Source organism: Somniosus microcephalus, chromosome 6, assembly GCF_052327205.1.
Source record: "Somniosus microcephalus isolate GS21.2 chromosome 6, FLI_Smic_1.0, whole genome shotgun sequence".
Taxonomy (NCBI): Eukaryota; Metazoa; Chordata; class Chondrichthyes; order Squaliformes; family Somniosidae; genus Somniosus; species Somniosus microcephalus.
Window position 1 is genome coordinate 99,120,465 of NC_140992.1, and position 25,449 is coordinate 99,145,913.

The following is a 25,449-nucleotide window of genomic DNA, read 5'->3' on the forward strand; positions in this document are numbered from 1 at the left end:
CAGGGAGGTTCTCTTCCCTTCCAATGGGCGGAAGAGACTTCCCCAGGAGACCAAATTGCACATTGCAGAGGAGGGGACAAGTAGAGATGTCGTCAGGAGGACCAGGCTGCAGTGGCACAAACCTTTCAATGATTTCAATAGATCATGAAACATTACTGCAAAGTCACACTCAACCTCATCCTGCCTTGCCACTCATCACATCCCCATCACTCTGCCTTTCCTACCCTACTCCTGCACATCCTTACTCACACCAACTTGCTTTGCACCTCCACCCATCCCTCGCTATCTACATTATCACATCTCCATCTCACTAACCACCCCTCACGCTCCCCCTCATCCTAGTCCAATCATACTAATCAACCACACACAAGGGTAGGCACCTGTGTGTTTTAGCCAATGTTCATGTGAAGTTTCTGTTAATGTGGTGTCAAACATTGAAATCTTTATTTTCAACACTTTCTGTTCTTGGACAGATTTGTGCACACCTTTGAAAGTGGCTTAGTGAGTTGCAGTGAATGGAGAGACATAACAGTACCCCCGCAATACTGATGAGTTTGAAAGGAATGACTTGAGCACTGTAGGAATGCTTTATGGTGTTGGTGTTGGTGTGGGGTGGTGCCAACCTGGCGCATCATGTGGCAGCCAGGGTGTACAGCGTCAAGTGAAGTAAATGCGTCCTGGACAGCAATGTGGTCGGGTGCTGATGTCCTCTGTCCTGTGCAGCATCAGGTGATTGCGGAGAAGGTTGGAATGGTTGTTGGTGTTGGTGATGCTGGTGTTGTGGCTGATCGCGGTCAGCTTCTGAGGACTAAGGTGATAGAGTATAAACAGTACCCATGCTGTTGGAATAGATGGCAGGTGAAGTAGAAATGACAGAAGCAATCTGTCAATGGTGAGAGAGGCTGTTCCAATGAGGTGACACTGGATAGAGAGTTTGCTCCAAACACTTGCAATCTGCATAACACTCAATCTGTCTTCCAAATGCAGTAAGCAACAGCTTCTGAGCTTGGAAAGTGAGCAGCTGTGAGATGGGAGCTTTTATAGCACATTTCAAGCTGTCAAGTAATGAGATGATTCCATAGCCATTCAACTCCCACCCAGCTTAACAGACGTAATCCCCGAGCAGTGAGGACCCTGTGGGCGAGCTGGTAAATTCTAAAGGAGAGCTCAAAATTGTTGTTAATCCTCTGTTATCAAGGTCATAATGACCTGAATTGCCTCCCCCACCACTGCCTGTCAGGTCTGCTCAGACCCAACATTTGGTAAAGGCGCGTGGCAGTGGGTTGACAGCAGGGTCCCAACCCACTGTCAAAAAAAACACTTTCCCACCCGACCTGCCACCAATCCTGCCCGCTGACCCCCTGGAAAATTCCCCCCATGGAGTCAGCTTTTGTTTATAAAGAACCAGGCTTCAGGAATCAGGCTTGCTTTGAACTAGGTGGCTAAAAATAAAAGGCCAATGTTCCTTGTCCTCATGGCAGTGCAACCAGCCCTTTTCACATATTAGAATAGTCTTTTTATTTACTTACTTTATTTACATAAAAGCAATACTATACCCAAAAATAGGAAAGTTCACCTCCATCTGGTGCTTGTATCATATTTATGTAGAACTTTTTACTGTCTCCTTCACATATTGTGGCAATTTTAATTGAAGTGGGTGAGTGTAGTTTGCCACTCAATCCACATTACTCACCTACTGAGAATATTTAATGTAACATTTCGCTTAAAATTACATTAATGCGCTGACTACTAGAATTTGCATATAATTAACGTTTTACTACGTTAAAGGCATTATATAAATGCAAGTTGTTATAAATGCAAATTTTTCTTTTTAAATAGTGGATGCTAATGACATCAATAGAGAACTGGTTTTGGAAAGGTGCTGAACCTATTGTGAGGGAGCTGGAAGCTAAATTAGCATTCACAGTCAAAATAATAAGCTGCTTATTGAACCTTGGGCTATAGATGTCTACAGATGTTAATTTGAATCCTGTGCATTGCTCAGTGATTCCTTCTAGCCTCTTTCCCCAAAGATGTCCTCACCACTTATTCCTTCAAGCAAATATCAAAAATCACATGATTAACAAATACAAGTTGATCAAATGTAATTATAATTATTTTTAAATATTTAATTGTTTTAAAGGGGGTGTGGATGCTGAGCAGAAAAAAAATCTGCTCTGATGTACCAAATCTCAGCGTCACGGAATGGTTTGTATTCCCAATATTGCCCAGGATGTCAGGAGACAACACTGAATGGAACCTCGATACATTCCCAGAGGAAGGGAAAAGCAGAAGGCAAGTCACTAGGGAATGATGCATTGCGAGTGGGGAATAAAATACAATAAAGTGCTAAGGTAAGAAAAAGACAAAGAAGCACTGATGGTGAAATTCTCTCGGAGTGACTCAACCATTATATATCACATCCCTCTCTCTCTGTCTCTCGCTCCTTCTTTCTCTGAAGGTTCATTTGAAATTCTTCCCTTCAAAATAGTCTGGGGGAAAACATCAATCACTAATGTAGAAGAAACAGATGTACTAACTCAGACATCAGTATAAAACTACAGAGTGTCCATTGACACCATTGTGTCAGTCAATGAGTTGGAGTGGGGTCAGGACTTGTGGCAGGACTCACAGCTAACAGTCTATTTTACAGCAAACAAAGTCTATTTACTTAGCAAACAGTCAGTTTAACAGTGCACTACAGCAAACAGTCTACAGAGTCTATTTAAAAAAGAGTCTCTATGAACCACAGCAAACAGAACTCATGACCGAAACTGCAGCAATGTCTCCTGATAAAAGCAGGGTGATTTGTCCATGAAAATGCAGTCAGTAGAGGATAGTTACATAATAAAAATTATGTATATGATATTCAATCCCAGTCATTTGCAGCATTGTGATTGATGGGGGAATTACCCAATCACCTCCATTCTGCCCGGGAATAGTCACTATAGACAGCTGTAAAACTAAGCCATACTTTTAAGTGACCATGTAAGCTGCCTGCGAAAAGATTTGTTTGCTAGAGCTGTACAATTACTCAAGACTATGATGCCATATTGTTTAATTAATGTGGCAAATTAACATTAGTGTTATTAGTAATCTCCTTAGAAACATCAGCTTCCTGTTCTACACTGAAAATGCTTTCAGGCTGCTGCAAGTCCTTTATTATCCTTGCATCTGCAATTTGTAATAGTGACATAAATGCCTCTGTTTCAAGATTGTAGAATTTGCAGATCTATCTGTATTATTTTCCAAGCGCCAATAAAACAGTATAGCCTTTGTGGAAAAACTTTATCCATGACATAAACTAAGCTCTAAAAAAAATTGAGATAGTTACAGGACTACATTTTGCACAAGTATGTTTTTGATGCTTAAAAATTCTTGTATGGTTGAAGACTGGTGCCAACACATGGTTGGAATGGGGACTCACAACCAGGATGCTGGACAAGGTGTTAGATTTCAATCTCAGCCAATCAGTCAAAGGGAGATGGCAAGCAGAGCTTTAGTACTTTCTCCACAGACATGCCGGAGTGCAGAACTTCCTGTCCACCACTTGTGCCAGGTGTCTGACATGTAGGGATTGAAAAAGGTGGGCGGGGGGAGGAATATCCTATGGAACCGGGGAAAATATATATATACACTTTTCAAAAATCTCACAAAGATGTTCCATTTGAGCCATTCATGCAACATCTGTACAGCAGGCGACTTCCATTTACTGTTGCCAATTATCGCTGACAGGTGTACTCATCATTAATTACCAGCGCAGTGTCCTATCCAGAGCAGCAAATGGAGTCACAAAACTGAGTGACCTCCTAAAAGCCAGACTGAGTGATGAGGAGTATGGGATTTGAACTTGTGACCTTCTGTTTGTATGTCAGGCGTTCAGCTGTTTTAACGACTGAGCTACTTGCATTACGAACACGTGACTCAAACCCTGCATATATTCTCTCTTTAGTTTTCTACTTTTTTCCCCCCTCATTTCTCTTCTTTGGGAGGAACTGACCCACAATGAGGTTCAATTCCATGGGCCCTCTGATCTCTCATTCTATTCGAGGCTAGACAGTGAATGTTGGCAAGCTATTCAATCATTGGAGAGATCACAACTAACTCTAATGCTGACTTCACTTGACATCCAGACATGTGCACTTTCGAGCAGCATTTACAGTGTGATCAGGAACTGGAGCTCTGATTGAGGTTTTGCCTTTCCCTTGTTTGCAAACGTTGTACTTAATCGGTGTGCCCCCAGTTTTGCCCTGCCCAGATCAACTAATCCAGCATAGGCTAGGAATGAAACCTGAACCTGTATTGCTCAGTAGGACAGCAGTGGCTCTATCTTGTCTTAACAAAAATGTGCTGCCACCAGAACCACAGAGCACAATAAGTGTCAAAGATTACAAAGGTGACTGAGCTATACTTGTACTGCAGAGGAATGGAGGAGTTCAACAGCTGGCTATGAGCAGGTTTAAATGCTGCAGGGTAGATTTTCATCTTGCCACCCTGGCGTAAAGCTGGCATTGCGGATTGCCTCCGTTATGTAGACCGCCTGATTTTCATTTCCATTAATAGTGTTTTCAATCCGCAACGCCAGTTTTACATCTGGATGGCAAGTTGAAAATCTACCCCTGTAAGTGTGAACAATGGAAGGTGTGACCTTCCAAAATTCCCTAGATTCTAGAATGGTCCCAGCGGATTGGAAGGTAGCAAATGTAACCCTGTTATTTAAGAAAGGAGGGAGAGCGAAAACAGGGAACTATCGGCCAGTTAGCCTGACATCAGTCGTCGGGGGAATCCATTATTAAGGAAGTGGTAACAGGGCACTTAGAAAATCATAATATGATTAGGCAGAGTCAACATGGTTTTATGAAAGGGAAATCATGTTTAACAAATTTATTATGGTTTTTTGAGGATGTAACTAGCAGGGTAGATAAAGGGGAACCAGTGGATGTAGTATATTTGGATTGCCAAAGGGCATTCAATAAGGTGCAACATAAAAGGTTGCTATGCACGATAAGGGCTCATGGGATTTTGGGTAATATATTAGCATGGATAGAGGATTGGTTAACGGACAGAAAACAGAGAGTAGGGATAAACAGGTAATTTTCCGGATGGCAGGCTAGTGGGGTGCTGCAAAGATAAGTGCTTGGGCCTTCGCTATTTACAATCTATATTAATCTAAATGAAGGGACCGAGTGCAATGTATCCAAGTTTGCTGCTGATACAAAGCTAGGTGGAAAAGTAAGATGTGAGGAGGACGCAAAGAGCCTGCAAAGGGATATAGACAGGTTAAGTGAGTGGGCAAGAATGTGGCAGATGGAGTATAATGTGGGGAAATGTGAGATTATTCACCTTGGTAGGAAGAATAGAAAAACAGAATATTTTTAAAATGGGGCTAAACTATTCAATGTTGGTGTTCAGAGGGATTTAGGTGTCTTCATACAGGAAACACAGAGAGTTAGCATGCAGGTACAGCAAGCAATTAGAAAGGCAAATGGCATGTTGGCCTTTATTGCAAGGGGGTTGGAGTACAAGAGTAAGGAAGTCTTACTACAATTTTACAGGGCTTTGGTGAGACCACACCTGGAGCATTGTGCAGAGTTTGGTTTCCTTATCTGAGAAAGGACATGTATGCCTTAGAGGCGGTGCAACGAAGGTTCACTAGATTGATCCCTGGGATGAAAGGGCTGTCCTATGAGGAGAGATTGAATAGAATGGGCCTATACTCTCTGGAGTTTAGAAGAATGAGAGGTGATCTCATTGAAAAAGAGAAGATTCTGAGGGGGATTGACAGGGTAGATGCTGAGAGATTGTTTCCCCTGGCTGGAGAGTCTAGAGCTAGGGGGCATAGTCTCAGGATAACGGGTTGGCCATTTAAGACTGAGACGAGGAGGAATTTCTTCACTTAGAGGGTTGAGGATCTTTGGAATTCTCTACCCCAAAATGCTGTGGATGCTCAGTCGTTGAATATATTCACGGCTGAGATAGATAGATTTTTGGACTCTACGGGAATCGAGGGTTATGGGGATTGGGCGGGAAAGTGGAGTTGCGGTCAAAGATCTGCCATTATCTTATTGAATGGCGGAGCAGGCTCGAAAGGCCATATGGCCTACTCCTGCTCCTAATTCTTATGTTCTTATGTCATGGTCACACAAAACCAATGGCTAAGTTACACTGTAATTCTTCCATTGAACTTGCGTTGGCAGAAACCTTTGCCTCTATCAATGCCAAAAATACGCTTTACATGCGTGTGTCTGGGCAAGATATTTGGAGAGAAAAATAAGTTCTCATATCTAGTAATGGATCAGCTGAGGAAAAGCTCCCTCCTGTAAAGGGCAAGAGCAGCAATGTCAATGGAAACCATCATCTCCAAGTTCCCCTTCAAGTCACATACCATCCTGATTTGAACATACATTTCTGTTTTTTCATAGTCTCTGGACCAATATCCTGGAATTCCTAACCTAACACCATTGTGGGAGATCATCACTACAAGGACTGCCACAGTTGAAGGAGAAGGCCAATCACCATGTTCTTAGGGCAGCTACAAATGGGCAATAAATACGACCTTGCCAGCGTTCCCACATCCTGAGAAGAAATAATGAATTAAAAAAAAACCTGTACAAATTGGGCCCCCAAACCCGGAGCTGACGTAGATGGTACCTGCCTGCACGTGTGCAGTGGCATGCTGACTCCTGGGGTAAACTGAATGATGGCTACGTGTAATCTGGCGGGCACAAGTGAGGTGGTTAATGAGATTCACTCGTGCCAATTAGGAAAATAAACACTAGGATCAATCATGGTATGTGGAGAGGCTGTTTTCTCTTGTGGTAGAATCTAGGGGTCACTGTTTAAAAATAAGGGGTCACCCATTTAAGACAGAGATGAGGAGAATTTTTTCTCATAGAGGGTCATGAGTCTTTGGAACTCTCTTCCTCAGAGGGCGGTGGAAGCAGAGTCTTTGAATATTTTTAAGGCAGAGGTAGATAGATTCTTGATGAGCAAGGAGGTGAAAGGTTATCGGGGGTAAGCAGGAATCTGGAATAATGAGATCAGCCATGATCTTATTGAATGACGGAGCAGGCTCGAGGGGCCGAGTGGCCTACTCCTAATTCATATGTTCGTATAGTACATTTTCATTTTAAAACTTGGTTTAAGTGGTAAACTCACACTGAAGAACTTGATAAAGATGTTAATTATCTTTTTATTAATTCAGACTAGAAGGGTATAGCATGATTTTTCACCATATGTGCCAGTCAGTTTTCACATCCGCCAATCCAGTATTAAACTCCCTCTCACCCGTAAAGCAATCCATTTTCCCTATTGGAATGTGTGGGGAATGAATCAGAGCCTGAACAAATTTTTCCTTGAAGCAAACATTCCCGATTAACAGCGTGTCCACTGACTGGCACAGACGGCGGAAAGTTTTTAGTTACGAGATTATTGTCTTTTCCTGAAAAATTATTTAAGATGTTAAGCGCTGTCTCTCCCTCCTTCCCCCACCATATATCTATTTAAATTGTGATGACCACAGGACCAAGGATCTCTACATTTTCCACAATTACCTTTTCACTGACCTGGTCCTGTGGAACCTAAAGGATCCTCTTTAACCAACCTTTTGAGGATGGGCTAATGACATGAGCTTTTGGGCAGTTACACAATGAATTGCTACCAAGTATGGTGAGCACATATACTTTAAATCGGAACAATTGGACAAAGGAAACACCTTGATAGCCTAAGTGCAGTAGGACACACTAGAAGCAAAGTGACTGAATTAATATCTGGTTGCTTTCCGTCACTGTAAATATATATAAATAACTCATGTATGGAGGAGAAAAAGACATAAGAAGTAACATCGTAATTCATTTTACATGAAATGGCATTAACCTCTGAAGTGCTCTCAGATACAGGAACACAACATAAACATCCTGTTACAGCACATTACTCAATTTAGATATTTACATCTGATTTGTTTTGCGAAAGAAGACTCAATTTTGCCATTTGGCTGTTCGGAAAACAGACAGTACTGCCTCAGACAGACTGTACACTGGGGTCAGTGTGGAGCGACTGCCTGCTTCCATGCCAGTGCTGCACTGTTAAACAATGGTTCGTTTCCATTAGGTAAAAAAGTTTGTGTAGAATCTGTGCCAATTTTAGAAAGGAACCTCCATTGAATTTACTTTTTCATTGTGAAATTACGCTTTTTAAAATAAATATTATATTATTAATTTCTCTGCTCCTTTCTCATCATCTCCCTTCTGCCATCCACCATCTCAGCCAGCGAGCAGATAGTTGATCTGTTCCCAGTGGTCTGCCATTCCAGTGCTGCTCTTCGAGTCCATTCTACAAACGTTCTCTACCTCCTTGCCTGGCTTGCACTCACTGCAGGGACACAACTAGGGTCAGAAAATCTTCATGCTAATAATTGTGGGCACAAACCAGCAGTTGGCAGCTCCACGGCACAGAACACTGAAGCTCCATTTATCAATCCTCGGTACCACCATCACTCTATGGAGTTGATTTTAAATTTTGGGGCCGGCTGAGCGGCAGAGCTGACCCGCCCATTGCAGCAGCAAAAAGGCCCGATGCAGCTCGCCGTGATATCGGTGGCCCGGATTGTTTTGTGGGGCTCGAAGGAATGCTCTTGCTCCTTCTAATCCCACAAACATAATTTAAATTTTACCCGTTCGGGGCCTCTTCTGCTCTGTGCAAATAAAACTAGTCGGAGAGTGCACAGTGCATGCTCTGACCATTCTTGTCCTAAAATGGCAATCGGGGTCCCATGTCTGTCTTATGTAAAATGCCTTACCGCCCAAAACAGGCGGGCGCTTCTGCCAACCCGTGATGGGCCCTTGTAAAAGATGGCAGCAGGCAGAAGCACATCAGAAGCAGTGTGGGACATCTAACAACCCCATTTTGAGGCAGTTACTGCCCCTTTAACGCCGATTTCAGCAAGTTAAAATCGCCCCCCATGTGACTATTTGTCATTCTAAAGCATCACATAAGCTGAAAACCTAAGTCCTGTACCTGCACAATCTAGTCAGTCAGTCATTTATAACCAGGCTGCCCATGGACAGCACATTGCCTTTCCATCACATTCACCCCTCTGCCACCCACTGTCCTTTTTCCCCCCAAAGGCCCAGTACGTAAAGGCAATGTCTGGTACTACAGCATGTAAACAACAAGGACACAGTTTCGATTCCCGGTCCGAGTTAGCTGGTGTTATTGAATTGTTTTTTTTACAAAGGACATGTGACACTGCAGCACTGGAAGAGGTGGAAGCCACATTAAAGAGTTCAGCAGATCTCTCACTGAGGCCTTCAGCAGGTAAGTAGGGTGTGTCAAAATAAAAGGGGAGGAGGCTGCTATAAGTCTCTCTCCTTCAATCAGGGACTTGGGGATCTTTCCGTTGGGTCTAGGAACTACCACCAGGCTTTACCTGGGTAGTGGCGTGTACAGAGGTAGATGGAAGGAAAATCAGCTGGGTAACCAGCACACTCATTCCCCCCCTCCCCGACAGCATTTGCATGCGTCCGGCAGGGAAGGAGTAGCATGTGGTGGTCCCGGCAGGGCCAGGGAGAGGGAAATACAGGTCAGAGCGGTGAGGTTGTGGTAGGCCTCTTGGCCCAATTTTGTTCCATTTTCTGCTGCTATTTAACCAACCTATCTAGGCCCACACATGAAGATTTTCTACTCAACTGTGGTATTGGAAGGCTGCTGGTGTCTTCGAACCCAGCTTAGGTCAAAGGCAAAGGGAAGATACTTCTTTTTTTAACTTGTCATTCTTGTAGGATCCTTGGTTGCCACTGAGATGACTAATTTGCTGGGTGCTGAAGTAAAGAGGTGGAGATTTAACATTAGTTTCGTGTGGTCAAATAGGGTTAATGCAGTTGCTGAATTTAGACACCAGACCACCAGCATGGGCAGCTTTCCCGATTTCCTGCCTACAGAAGAACAAACCCTGGGGCCATTTGCCAACACACCAGAAACAATTTGGAAATATATTAAGCCGCCCAAGGTAAATCTGAGTTACATATAATGGGAATATTTCTCGAGGAATATTTCATGTATCTTATTATATTATACCTTGCCTCTGAGTCAGAAGGTTGTGAGTTCACGACCTAATCCAGAGACTTGAGCACAAAATCTAGGCTGACACTCCCGTATAGTACTGGAGGAGTGCTCCACTCTCAGAGGTGCCGTCTTTCGGATGAGACATTAAACCAAGGCCCCGTCTGCCCTCTCAGGTGGACGGTAAAGATCCCATGGCACTATTTCGAAGAGCAGGGGAGTTCTCTGTGGGGTCCTGACCAATATCTATCTCTCAACCAACATAATTAAAAACAGATTACATTAACACATTGATGTTTGTGGGAGTTTGCTGTGTGCAAATTGGTTGCCAATTTTCTTACATTACAACAGTGACTACAACAATTCAAAAGGTAGTTCATTGAGTTTAAAAATGCTTTGGGAAGTCCTGAGGTTGTGAAAGATGCTATACACATGCAAGTTCTTTTTTCCTCTTTTTTGTTTAAATGCAATTTATACTGTATTGAGTGAATTATGGTAAAGATGTCTACCACACATGAATCTGTGTTATACAGCAGACAAATTATTCTGTTTAATTTCTGAATATAGTTATTCAATATTTAACAATATGTTCTAAAAATGTAATCTGACAGATGATGTTAGTGAAACATTAGCTGATGATGGAGTTTGTACTGTGTGTAGGAGGTGCTCTTCTCTTTTTTGCTCCAGTTATATTTCTTACTCTTGAAATTTTATTAAACCAGGATCTAAATATTATGTGTAACCTTATTTTAGTAATAGCTAGTTCATGTGCCATATTCCTGAAGATTAAGGCCGGAATTTTGCCAGCGCTCAGCGGACTGGATGGGTGGTGGGTCAGCTGTTAAATTTAAAATGATCAACAGCGGGTCGGGAACCCACTGTTAAAACGTGCACACTGGACTTTCCCGATGTCGGGTCTGCCAGCGCTGAAAAGACCTGACATGCAGCAGCGGGAGAGGCAATTAAAATCATTAGTGGCTTATTTACAGCCACATATCAATGGTTTTTCCCCAGATTTTAGGATTTGACAGGTCACCCACTGGTTTCCTGCTGTACCTAGAGGTTGGAGGTCAGTGGCCATTGAATCAGCTGATGAGTTGACAGCTTCACATGTCAAGTCAAAGCTCCCAGCTGATTGAGATATGTTCACTTGACCACTAGCTTCTCTAGACTGCATTTCCACTACAGATTCAGGATACTGCAAGTCTTTACACAAGTTTCCATCCAGTTTGACCTCATTACCTCTTCCACCATTGCCAGATTGCTTCTGTCATCTCTACTTCACCTGCCATCTATTCCATCAGCACGGGTGCCCTTGAAACTCTCTCACCTTGGTCCTCAGAACCTGCCCACAATCAGCCCCAACACCAGCATCACCAGGCACACCAGCAGCACCAACAACAACACCAACTTTCTCCGCAATCACCTGATGCTGCACAGGACAGAGGACATCAGCATCCGACCACATTGCTGCCCGGGGAGGCCAGGAATGGCCTCACCATGGCCACATTTAATTCACTTGACGCTGTACACTCTATCTGGCACATGATGCTCCATGTTGGCATCACCCCGCACCAACACAATAAAGCATCCCTACAAAGCCCAAGCCATTCCTTTCACACTCATCACCATTGCAGGGGGTAACCTTATGTCTCACCATTCACTGCAACTCATTAAGCCACTTCCAAAGGTGCACACAAATCTGTCCAAGAACACAAAGTGTTGAAAATAAAGATTTCAATGTTTGACACCATATTAACAGAAACTTTACATAAACATTGCATAAAACATCCAAGTGCCTACCCTTGTGTGTTGTTAGTTGATATGATTGCACTAGGATGACAGTGAATGTGAGGGGTGGCTAGTGAGATGGGGAAGTGATAATGTAGATAGAGAGGGATGGGTGGAGGTGCAAGGTAAGTTGGTGTGAGTAAGGATGTGCAGGAGTAGGGTAGGGAAGGCAGAGTGATGGGGATGTGATGAGAGGCACAGCCGGATGAGGTTGAGTGTGGCTTTGTACTAATGTTTCGTGATCTACTGAGATCATTGAAATGTTTGCGGCACTGCACCCAGGTCCGCCTGACCACATCCCTGCTTGTGCCCTCCTCTGCATTGTGCAACCAGGTTGCATTGATCTCCTGGGGAGGTCTCTTCCGCCCATGGGAAGGGAAGAGGACCTCCTTGCGCACTGTGACTCCCTCCATAAGCATATAGAGGGAGTCATAGGAGAGCCTGGGTGCAGCTGTGCACCTCTGTGCAGTGCTTGTCAGTGTTTGCAGCACCTCAGTGCTATAGAACGCTGACAGCACAAATGTCAAAATAAATTTGGACATGGTCCCTTTAAGGAAACTGGCTGAGGATGCGACATCTAATGACGTCACCAGACCCGCTTCCTCTAATTGGCCAGGAAATGCGCTGGGCGGGCTTGACAAGCCCCACCAGGGGAAAGTCATTTCAGAGGCCGGGTTTGAGATAGCAGCGCGGTCAGGACCTGCCACCGGACCCGCTGAGGTTCGAAAATTGTGGCCTAAGATAATGCCCATGGCACAAGAAAGAGTTCAGTAGTATGAAGGAAGAGCGTAGGGAATTAGGGCAAGAAATAATGACTCCATTCCGAAGAGTACAGTGGTACAGCAGTAATAATGCTTTCATGATTCAGTTGTTACAAATGTTCACCAGCAAATTTAGTCTGGGAATAATTCTCAACTCAGAACATGGGTTTTAGCCAACCTGTTAGCTATTTCTAATAACCAACTTTTGAAATATAAAATTGCTTATTTCCCATTATTAATGACTTACATTTAACACATTTTAATGTATAACTTATTGCATCCAACTCCTGAAGAGCTTATTTGCCTATGTTGTTACCAGAAAGTAGAAAAATAAATAGACCTACTCTACAAAGTGCTTCTGGCAACTTTATTGAAACCACAAAATGACCATTACTGCTTAGCCAAAGCCTGCTCGCAGTAATATGGAGCTGCAGTGGGCAGTCTGAGGTTTATTGGGTTTGCCATATCACTATGGTTCCATGCTCCAAGAAAATAAAGCAAAACATAAAACAAACAAAAAGGCCAGTTTTCAAACTTTTGAACTAAAATGCAGGTAAATGGGTTTCAACACTTTCCTACCCCCCGCCCCCGATCTTCTCTATCCATTCAACTGAAAGCTCAGCCTCATGCTAGGATACAGTTCCATGATTGCTAGCAGCCCTAAAGTACCTTAACCAAGTGGCAATTGGGTACTTTTAGTTGCTAAAGCACTTTGTACTTTCCAAGTGGCTGCCTTTGTTTTTTTATACCATTTTTAAGCGTGAAACAGAAATTTGCAATGTGACAGAGAAGTGAGAGCATTATTTTATATTATGAGCAGATCGCATTTGTCAGTACTCATGGATAAGTTGGATGGTATGTTGCTTTTAGCAATATTATACTATGCAATACACAATGTATCAATCTGCTGCTGAGGTGAAGCTGTATCCTTTTAAGGCCACAAATTCCAATTGCTGTTAAGTAAACACTGGGTAAGGTCAGCGTTCAAATAATTTTCAGGTTATAATTTAGAACCCTGGCATTAATTTTAAATGTGATCAGGGTTTTGGAGATTGTGGCTGCTGTGCCGAAGGCTAAAGGCAGAGGTGCGTCCCTTTAAAGCAATAAAATCTCAAGTAAGCACAACCTTGGGTCACTCGGCATTTAACGGTTGTTTGTTGAAGAAACTTTGCAAATTGTAAGGTGCTTGTCAATTTTGGCTCCAGGTCAGAAGAACCCAGCAGTAGGTAACATAGAAACATAGAAGATAGGAGCAGGAGTAGGCCATTCGGCCTCTCAAGCCTGCTCCGCCATTCAATGCGATCATGGCTGATCATCCAAATTCAGTACCCGGTCCCTGCTTTCTCCCCATACCCCTTGATCCCTTTAGCCTTAAGAAATATATCCAACTCCTTCTTGAATATATTTAATGTATTGGCCTCTACTGCCTTCTGTGGTAGAGAATTCCACAGGTTCACCATTCTCTGGGTGAAGAAATTCCTCCTCATTTCCAGTCCTGTCAGAATTTTATAAGTTTCAATGAGATCCCCTCTCATTCTTCTAAACTCCAGCGAGTACAAGCCCAATCAACCCAATCTTTCCTCATACGTCATTCCTGCCATCCCAGGTATCAGCCTGGTGAATCTTCGCTGAACTCCTTCCATGGCAAGAACATCCTTCCTCAGATAAGGCGACCAAAACTGCACACAATACTCAAGATGTGGTCTCACCAAGGCCCTGTACAACTGCAGCAAGACATCCTTGTTCCTATACTCAAACCCTCTCGCTACGAAGGCCAACATACCATTTGCCTTCTTAACCGCCTGCTGCACCTGCATGCTTACCTTCAGCGACTGGTGCACAAGGACACCCAGGTCTCGTTGCACTTCCCCTTCTCCCAATCTATTGCCATTCAGATAATAATCTGTCTTCCTGTTTTTGCCACCAAAGTGGATAACCTCACATTTATCCAAGTTATATTGCCTCTGCCATGCTTCTGCCCAATCACCCAACCTGTCCAAATCATCCTGTAGTTTCTCCTCACAGCACACACGCCCACCCAGCTTTGTGCTGTCTGCAAAGTTGGAGATATTACATCTAGTTCCCTTTCTAGACCATTAATATATATTGTGAATAGCTGGGGTCCAAGGACCGATCCCTGCGGTACCCCACTAGTCACTGCATGCCACTCGGAAAAAGACCCGTTTATTCCAACTCTTTGCTTTCTGTCTGCCAACCAGTTCTCTATCCAAGTCAATACCTTGCCCCCAATCCCATGTGCCTTAACTTTACATGCTAATCTCTTATGCGGGACCTCATCGAAAGCCTTCTGAAAGTCCAAATACACCACATTCACCACTGGTTCTCCCTTATCTATTTTACCAGTTACATCCTCAAAAAATTCCAGTAGATTAGTCAAGCATGATTTACCTTTTGTAAATCCATGTAACTGGCCTTTTTAAGATTGTTGGGATCTGTGATAAAATAGGACGTCTGGTGTGTGATGTCTGGCACAAGCTGAAGTACTATTTAATATATATTACTCGCAAATCTCCCATGGCGATACTTATGGTGAGTCAGAGGATGTAACACATTATAAGGACAGGAACATTATACCACAATGCATTGTGCTTCTGTTAAAGCAAAGCCGTACATCCCTGTAAGGTTACAGCGTGTAATAAACAACTGAGCAAATTCATATGGAGGTCGATTAAAAGCCTGCAGGCATTCTGGCCCCTGTATTTTGTATCCCTGGGGAGTTCAATGTTTTATTACACCTTTTTTGAAATGTTACAAATAACTTTGAGTTTGACAGGTCAGAAATGTACATCAAATGCATCATTTTTAGAAGCTTATTCGATACGTAATTGCTCTTTAATAAACATTATTGCTCTTTTCCTGTATTTGTATCTTTCTTTATTTCCCATTCCTTAATTCCTTTTGTGTTGCTCTCTTTTTTTCTTGTCTTCCACCTTTCCTCCCCTCTCTCACTGCTTTATCTCTCTGTGCCTCTTTAGGACCTTGATAACCTGGTTGCTCTCTAGGGTGGGAAGCAGGGATTTACAAGTAACCGCTAATCTACAAACAACTTCTCTCAACAATTAACCTCAAGTTGACCTTGACCTGCATGTACGTAGACCATTCCTTCGCTATCTTCTTTTAGACTGGTGGGCTAGTCCAAATTTATCATGGCACAGGGTGTATTGGCTACACTAAAAGTTTCAATCGCTAGTAGTTGTGCACAAGTTCTGTTACCTAGGATCAACTGCACCAGATAGCTTACCTCTAAATAATGAGCTAAATTCTCGCATTGGAAAGGCAGCAACCACATTCAGCCAACTGATTTAGCGAGTGTGGAATAATAGTAAATTAACATTGAACACCAGGATATAGGTCGACCAAACATGTGTTATGAGCAGGCTGCTGTGTGGCAGCAAAGCCTGGACCACCAATAACAGGCATGAAAGAAGACTAAACTGTTTCCACACCCACTGTCCATTGTCTTGGTTATGTTCTAAATGTCCAGTGGGAAGACCAGGTTCCTGACACTAAAGTACTTGAGGAAGCTAAATTGCCAAGTCTAATAACTTCTCAGACATAGGCACCTCCGATGGTTTGATCATCTATATCAGATTGAAAATGAATATTTCAAAGAATCTTTCTTGTGGAAAAACTGAAGATGTTTCAAAGCCACTGGGCCGACCTATGGCTTAGGTTTAAAGATGGTTGCAAGAGGGACTTGAAAACTTTTAACATCAGTCCCACAAGCTGGGAAGAGGTGGATAGCAATAGGCTACACTGGAGGGCTGTGCTACATCAGGGAGCCAAAGAGGCTGAAGAGGGGTGGCTGAGAGAGAGGAAAGAGGAGACAGCAAAGAGGAAAGCGCATCAGGCTTCACAAGTTAATAGTGTGCGGGCTTCATCATCTGGCCCTGTGATGTACGCCTGCACCATCTGTGGTGAGGACTGTTACTCGAGAATTGGACTCTTCAGCCACTCACAATGTTGCAGCATTGCAAAGTAACTGAACTTCTCTGGTGCTTACACCTTCGTCTTTTGTGACGGACGGTTGCCATATACACCATTCTATCACAGGGAGTACCTGTGTGATGGCCTTAAAGGGACAGGCAGGTTAAACACAGCTCCATTTTAGCAGCTATGGATCACAACCGTACTCCAGATCCTAGACTGCCTGAATGCAATGGAATTGGGAGATCAGCTTATATATGTATAAAATCTGAAATATTCAGATATAACTCACAATTCAAATGTTCTCCGATATACCCTCCACCCCTCATTTTAACACTTACACTGTAGAATGTTTATGAAATAAAATGGAGATAAATAATTACATAGGATTACATCATAGGATATACAGCACAGAAACAAGCCATTTGGCCCAACCAGTCTACGCCAGTAAAATAATCTTGATGGCTTTTAAATCTTTTATGTGTCATTTATAATTTGAGAATGTATTCAATGGGGATGAGAGTGACTATGCTCTTGTTTTTAAACTATCAGCCTGACTGCCTGTGTGGTGGAGCCACCAGGGGGACTCTGATCTAATGTACATAATTATCTTTAACAAATTATTAGCTACAGAATGAATCTGTATCTTTGTTCATATCATTGCATGTACATAGCGCGGTCCCTTTAAGAATGAGACCAAACGCGATGACATCATCACGTTGATCACGTGATTCTCCAGCGGTGAGAAAACGTGATGACGTCATGACGTCAGGCTGGGGAGCCGCCCTAGCCAGTCCTCGTGGAGCCAGCAAAGAGTACAGACCTGTAATGTAGTTTTCCTGTGTTTTCGTTTTAAACTCTGTTGATTAGTATTAAACATCGTTTGTTTGATAGGCTGACTTCGACCTCAGTCCTTTAGTTAGGAATCTAGCCATTCCTACAGTGGTGACCCCGAATTTTCGTGAACAATTTTCACGGAAGAAGCGAAGCGCGACGAAACGTGGAAGCGAACTCTGTGGCTTTGAAGCTCCCACAGTTTTGGGAACAACAGGCGGCCTCCTGGTTCGTCCAAGCAGAAGCACAATTCGATCTCCGAAACATCGTTGCGGATCAGACCCATTACCTTTACGTGGTCTCCACACTCGACAGCTCCACGGCCTCACGGATCATCAGCCTGCTAGAAAACCCCCCGGTTGACAGCAAGTATAATACTCTTAAAGCGCGGTTAATACAGGTCTTCGGGGTCATGAAGGCGGAGCGTGCCCGCTGGCTACTCGCTTTGCCCGGGCTTGGCGATTCCAAGCCATCTGAGTTAATGAGTCAGATGCTCACGCTCCTTGGCTCAGAACCACAATGTTTCCTCTTTCGGGAGTTATTCCTGAGTCAACTACCCGAGCAGGTTCAGGCTGCCCTCGCCAGATCGGAAGCCACAGATTGCACAGCACTTGCTGCAGAAGCAGATACGATTTATGCGGTCACGCAGCAATCCTGCGCCGCCATGAGGCACCCCACCCCCGTGAAAGCCGCCCCGACGCCTCCATCCCCCGGCGTGTGTTTTTACCACGCCCGTTTCGGCGCGAAAGCCAGAGGCTGCCGCCCTCCCTGCAGTTTCGCACCTAAAAGAAACCCAACATCAACACCAGCAGCAACCCCAGAAAAGGAGGACCAAGTCTGAAGGACGTTCCACGGCCGCGATGGCGATTGGAAATTCCGGGATGCTCCTCTACATTACAGATTCCCTCTCAGGCCGGCGCTTTTTATGCGACACCGGGGCACAGTGTAGCATCCTTCCTGCCTCAGCACTCGATATTCAGTTTGGGATGCACGGCCCCTCCCTCGTGGCAGCTGATGGCGGGGCCATTCGTTCCTTTGGCAAACGGCGGGTCCAGGTGTGCTTCGGCGGGCAACGGTTTCAGTGGGAATTTATTACAGCCAAGGTTTCGCAAGCCATCCTCGGCACGGATTTCTTATGCGCCAACAGCTTCTTGGTGGATGTAAGAAATCGTCGATTGGTCAATGCGGCCACCTTCCACTCCATCCCTTGCTTCTGCAGTTCCGCAACGTCGCACACTGTCTCCTGCGCGTTGCCCTCGCCGGATGAGTTCACTCGCCTATTAGGTGAATTACCGGAGTTGACCAAGCCCACTTTCTCCTCCTCGGCCACTAAGCATGGTGTTGAACACCACATTACTACGACTGGCTCCCCGGTTTACGCGCGAGCTCGGCGCCTGGAACCCAGCAAGCTCGCGGCTGTGAAGGCAGAGTTTGCCACGATGGAACGGCTGGGGATTATTCGCCGGTCGAATAGTCCCTGGTCCTCGCCTCTCCACATCGTCCCGAAGCCCGGTGGTGGATGGCGGCCATGCGGGGACTACCGACGCCTTAATGACGCCACTACTCCCAATCGGTACCCGATCCCGCATATACAGGATTTCACCGCCCATTTGACGGGAAACTCAATCTTCTTGAAGGTCGACCTCGTCCGTGGCTACCACCAAGTTCCCGTACACCCGCAGGACGTCCAGAAAACGGTTGTCATCACTCCCTTTGGACTGTTCGAGTTTCTACGGATGCCATTTGGGCTCAAGAACGCCGCACAGGCTTTTCAACGACTAATGGACTCGGTCCTGCGGGATCTTCCCTTTTTATTTGTCTACCTTGACGACATCCTGATAGCCAGCTCTACCAAAGAGGAACACGTCTGCCATCTCCGCACCCTCTTTCGGTGCCTCAGCCAACATGGCCTCATAATCAACCCAGCCAAGTGTCAGTTTGGCCTACAACAGATTGATTTCTTGGGCCACCGCATTACTTCGGAGGGCGCAATTCTGCTGCAGTCAAAGGTCAAAGCAATTACGGCATTCCCAAGGCCGCAGTCCACCAAGGCTCTTCAAGAATTCCTGGGCATGGTGAATTTCGACCACCGCTTTGTGCCCAAGGCAGCACGACTCATGCAGCCCCTCTACGAGGCCCTCAAAGGCAAGGCTGGAAAGGATACAATAGCCTGGACGGTCGAAATGGACAACACTTTCGACAACACAAAAACCGCTCTAGCCAATGCAACTATGTTGGCGCACCCTCTGCCAGGTGCCACCATCGCCCTTTCCACTGACGCTTCCGACTATGCCATAGGCGCTGTGCAGGAACAGTGGGTCAACGGGACGTGGCAACCACTGGCATTTTTCAGCCGCCAACTCCGGCGCAACGAACACAAATACAGCACTTTCGACCGGGAGTTGCTGGCGCTGTTCCTGGCTATCCGCCATTTCCGTTTTTTGTTAGAAGGACATCCCTTCACTGCGTTTATAGATCACAAACCACTGACCTTCGCCATGGCCAAGACCGCCGAACCGTGGTCGGCTCGACAGCAGCGACAGCTAACTTTCATTTCAGAATTCACGACAGACGTCCAACATGTAGCTAGCAAGGACAACTTGGTAGCTGATTGCCTTTCTTGCGCGACCGTACGGGCGGTCCAGCTGGGCATCGATTATGCCCTCATGGCTACCGATCAGGCATCCGACCCTGAAACACAGGCCTATCGCACCGACACCTCTAGCCTCCAACCGACCGATGTGCAATTCCACGCTGCAGGCACCTCGTTACTCTGCGATGTCTCCATGGGAGATCCCCGCCCGATCGTTCCAGTTGCCTGGCGCCGCAAAGTTTTCGACGCCATACATGGGCTTTCGCATCCTGGCGTGAAGGCATCTCAAAAATTAATGTCGGCTAAGTTCGTCTGGAGAGGAATGTGTAAGGATATCCGCGACTGGGCTAACACCTGCGTCGTCTGTCAAACGTCTAAGGTGCAACGTCATGTTAAGGCCCCATTGGCCACGTTCGCAGTACCAGAACGTCGATTCGACCATGTTAACGTGGACCTCGTCGGGCCGCTTCCACCATTGCAGGGGTTCATACACATCCTCACCATGGTCGATCGTACTACTAGATGGCCAGAGGCAGTTCCTCTGGCGTCTACTACGTCCGCTGATGTCGCCAGAGCATTCCTCTCCTCGTGAGTCGCATGTTTCGGCGTTCTGGCAGACATTTCTTCAGACCGTGGTCCACAGTTCTCTTCCGAGCTCTGGAACGCTGTGGCCCAGGGTCTCGGCACCAAGCTTCATCGCACCATGGCCTATCACCCGCAAGCACACGGTTTGTGCGAACATTTCCACAGATCGTTAAAGGCATCGTTGAGGGCCAGCCTCCAAGGCGCCGGATGGGTGGATAAGCTTCCGTGGGTCATGTTGGGTCTCCGCACGGCACCCAAAGAGGACCTGCAATTGTCCGCCGTGGAGCTCGTGTACGGCCAGCCACTCCACATACCGGGAGATTTCCTGCCGCTTCCAACTGAGCCGTGGTCCGCAGCCGAACAACTCAGCAGCCACCGGGAAACAGCCAGGGCTTTCCGCCTATCCCAACTTCGCATCACGGCCTTCCATCTTCACACATACCAGCGGAGCTGAAGAATGCTGAATTTGTATTCATTCGTCATGATGCCCATAGGGATCTGCTCAAGGCCCCTTACACAGGCCCTTTTCACGTACTGGAGACAGGCGACAAGAGTTTCGCTGTAGACATCGGTGGTAAACCCGACCACATATCCATTGACCATCTCAAACCGGCACACCTGGACATCGACCGGCCAGTAGAGACTGCACAGCCACCACGACGTGGTCGACCTCCCGCTGCATCCACGCCAGACTGAAGGCTTCCGTCCGCCAGCCTGCCCGCTGTTCAACAACGTCCACTCCAAGAATACAGGAGTCGCTCTGACAGGCTTGTCAGACCTCCTAGTCGATTGACTTTTACTGTTAAAGACAATTCTGGGGGGGGGGGGCGCATGTGGCGGAGCCACCAGGGGGACTCTGATCTAATGTACATAATTATCTTTAACAAATTATTAGCTACAGAATGAATCTGTATCTTTGTTCATATCATTGCATGTACATAGCGCGGTCCCTTTAAGAATGAGACTAAACGCGATGACGTCATCACGTTGATCACGTGATCCTCCAGCGGCGGGAAAACATGATGACATCATGATGTCAGGCTGGGGAGCCGCCCTAGCCAGTCCTCTTGGAGCCAGCAAAGAGTACAGACCTGTAATGTAGTTCTCCTGTGTTTTCGTTTTAAACTCTGTTGATTAGTATTAAACATCGTTTGTTTGATAGACTGACTCGACCTCAATCCTTTAGTTAGGAATCTAGCCATTCCTACACCTGCACATATTTGCTTGCAGGCAGTGTTTGGAGATTCACAGAACACTAATGTGATACAATTAGCATCCTACTTTCCAGCTTGCTGCAAATTTCAGGATCCAGACATGGGAGATTTTATTCGAAAGAATCAAATGTAAATAACTGCCCCACATGCACTGGAACATGTACTGAAACAAACACACTTAGCAGTTTGCTAGAAATGATGATCAAAGGAACTGTTCCAATTAGATCTACTATATAACCATATACTTAGATGTCAGCCAGTGGCTCAGTGGGTAGCACCCTTGCTTCTGGGTTCAAGTTCCACTCCATGAGACTTGAGCACATAAATCTAGGCTGACACTCCAGTGCAGTGCTGAGGGAGTGCTGCACTGTCGGAGGTGCTGTCTTTTGGATGAGACATTAAGCTGAGGCCCTGTCAACTCTCTCAGGTGGATGTTAAAGATCCCATGGCACTATTTTGAAGAAGAGCAGGGGAGTTATCCCCCGGTGTCCTGGCCAATATTTATCCCTCAATCAACAACACTAAAACAGATTATCCAGTCATTATCACATTGCTGTTCATGGGAGCTTGCTGTGCGCAAATTGGCTGCCAATTAACTCCAACTGCAAGACAACCTTTGAAAATGACCTTCATCATATTGGCTTTTTATTAACATTAATATTTAAATGCCATTCAGATGCTGGTGACTAGAATATTTTCTCTAGCCAAGAAGCGATGCAGAACCAGCAGTATAGCTCTGGTTTGTCAGCCTTACAGTGCTGCACTGGTCTCAATTTGGTATTTAAAGTGCACCTTCACCTTCGAGTGATTTCCCCTTCTCCAGCACTTTCAATTTATATCTGTTCTCATTGTTTCCACAGTGAAAAAAAAATCAGTCTTAACCCCTCTAAATCTGACCTAAGGAAAGCTCAGGGTTTACTAGAACTAATCGCACCAGCACATTCGGAGGTGGGAGGATGCAGTTTGGATTATAATCCCAATACTAGTTCACCCCTCCTGGAGAGAACTGATTTGGGACGTTTTCCATTGCTGTACCAAATGGGACAAACATAATGTAAACAAACTCACCACCAGTATTATAAGTCTAATCAGTAAAAAAAACCCACAGCAAACCTGGAAGAATTGCAACAGGAGATAGCCTTCGGAGGAAGCTGGAGATCAGAGTGAGGAAGACCTTCTGTTTTGTGTAAATGCTGACTGCGTAGGCCCATGAAAGAGATAGATATGTTTTCAAGAGAGATCCAGTGCCCTTTAGAACCTAATGACCTAGAAACCCTGCGCAGACAGGAGCTCATCCAGGAAACAGATGTATAAAATCATTCAGAGTTCCAGTGTCTCCTGGGCATCCAATGATGCAGTCAATTACCGAAGCTCGAGTCACTGACCCCCAAAGTCAGAAATCCAAACACTTTTGCCTCCACGGACAAATTAGATTCAGATGCTTAACGACGGATCAGAGACTTATTTGCTTCACAAAGAAAACTCCGTAAAGGAAAGATTTTTTTTTAAACTTTGATTATAATTTGAGCAAAGCTCAGCAGAAATATTAAAATGTTTGACAGTGATAATAATTAATTTATAATTCGAGCTCAAGAATAAACTGTGAATGTCTCCACAGACTAACATGTGTGACCCAAGAGAGAAACTGCAGTCAGTGACAACATTGCCAAAACCTTAGGAGGAATGGCATGGGGGAGGCCATAAATAATTAACAAGATGAGCGGAAAACAGCTTATTCGAATTAAGCAGTTACTTCATTTAGATGTCGTGAACACACTGATGTCTCTCTGCTCCAAGTACAACCATTCTCCATCAATATTTTCTCTGGTGCCATTTTATTCCCAACGTGGAGTAAAAATGTAGCAACATCTGTTGCCGTGAGAATAATACGTGTATGCACACTTGCCCTTGATCAGCCAATTTCCAAGAGATTGAAAGTTCCACTTTAAAGGTAAAATCTGGAGCAAAACTTAAAGGTAAACCTTGACAGCAGACCCAGTTTAAACCGATGACAGGCAAACATCGGACATTTATCAGGAAGTTTTTTGTGCAAAGACTGATCAGCACTTAGGGCTTCTGGGTAGGATAATAGAGCTAAATATCTTGCGGGGCGAATTTCCATGAGGATTCTCTCGCTCATCCACTGTACCTTTGACAGGCGAGTTGCGGAAAATCCTGGGGAAATGGTGTAAACACCATTCCACCATTTTCTGCAACTCTTTTGTCAGCGTTACGGTGTGCATGCAGGAGAGTACCCATGGAAATGTAACCCCTCCCAAGAGTAATTTAAGAGGCAGATGAATGCAATGATGAGGGAGGGGGCTGTAGTTTTTTTTGACAGATGAGCTAAGGATGAGCCAGATGTCCTTCCTCATCTGTATTTATCTTGAGAGGAGTGAAAATGGTGACCTTAAACAAGCACTTTCATTGACTGTGGGAGGAGAACAGCTATGCATCGTTTCTACTGCAATAATATTGACCACATGCAATGAGATTTCTCACGGTGATTTACCTCGTTATGCTATATTGGTTGGCAAACACAGAAAAAAAGTTTTCCTGAACATTTTTAATAAAATGAACCTTTGTTTCTTTCTTGTTTAAGTGTGCAATAGCACATTCAGGACAATCTAAAAAGTAGTGTGAAATAAAAGAGCAGCTGCACAAAATAGGACCGGTTTCCTGTCTTATTCCGATTTTTTTTTACAAAATAAGTTACAATGCTTTTTTTCAATTTCCTCTCTTCACCTGTAGGCAATGACTCTTGCACAAGCACTCTGGTTCCTCAAACAAGCGGCAATTCTTCGAAACCAATGAGTAATAGTAATCTATTTGACCATGGAAAAAAAATCACAGCCGAGGCCAATCTATCTTCACCCCATGTCCACGCATGCACTTTCCAATAGGAGCTGCTGCATTGTGGTGAGGAGCAGGACCTCATGGCCAGCACGAACAGCAGTAAATGGCCAATTATCCCCTTTTAACCCATGGATACTGAGGCCAGTTTTAGTGCCCCAGCTGCTGCCTGGATTGAGATCCACACTGCCAATCATCATGTATGAATCTGGAAAGTAAGTGCTGTTGGGCTATTCATCCTTGGGGGCATCGCAGATGAGCCTGATCTTGCCCTCACCCGACATCCATGCTAGCGCACTTCGAGCAGATATTGCTGCATAGTCCTCAGGAGCTGGATTCTTGGTCAATTTTCTGCCCTCCCTAAACCAGCCACTCTAAGGCCTATTTTAGTGCCCTACCATTGCCCCATGCTGAGTTCAGCCAACTCACCATAGACCAGGTTTTGAACATGGGATCCTTGTTGGTGTGTATGGCTAACATACTCACTGCCTTAAGCAGCTGAACCATCAGGGGGTCGTGGGGGGGGGGGCGGTGGCAGTAGCTGTGGTTGACTCTGTGGAAAGTGGAAATTTCTGTAAAGCAGAATGGGGATTAAAGCTTTTGCTCTTAACCAATTCCGAGTAGTGCTGTAAATTGCGGGGGCAGAAGGAAGAAACACTTGTGGATAGAAATCTCATGTTAATGGGGCCTTGATGACAAAAGTTGGTTTCAAGCCAGTCCTTCAAACAAGCACATCAAAAACTAATTTGGATCAAAGTATCATGTGCACTATCTGAGCCTCTGTACCAAATATCTATTTCTAACTTTCCCA

General features: G+C 45.0%; 1 protein-coding gene across 3 annotated transcripts in view; it reads right to left on the reverse strand.

Annotated features, from left to right (window-relative positions):
- The window catches only part of LOC147115947 (serine/threonine-protein phosphatase 2A regulatory subunit B'' subunit alpha-like), a 472,008-nt gene that overhangs the window by 230,384 nt on the left and 216,175 nt on the right, over window positions 1-25,449 (reverse strand). The window lies entirely within an intron of this gene.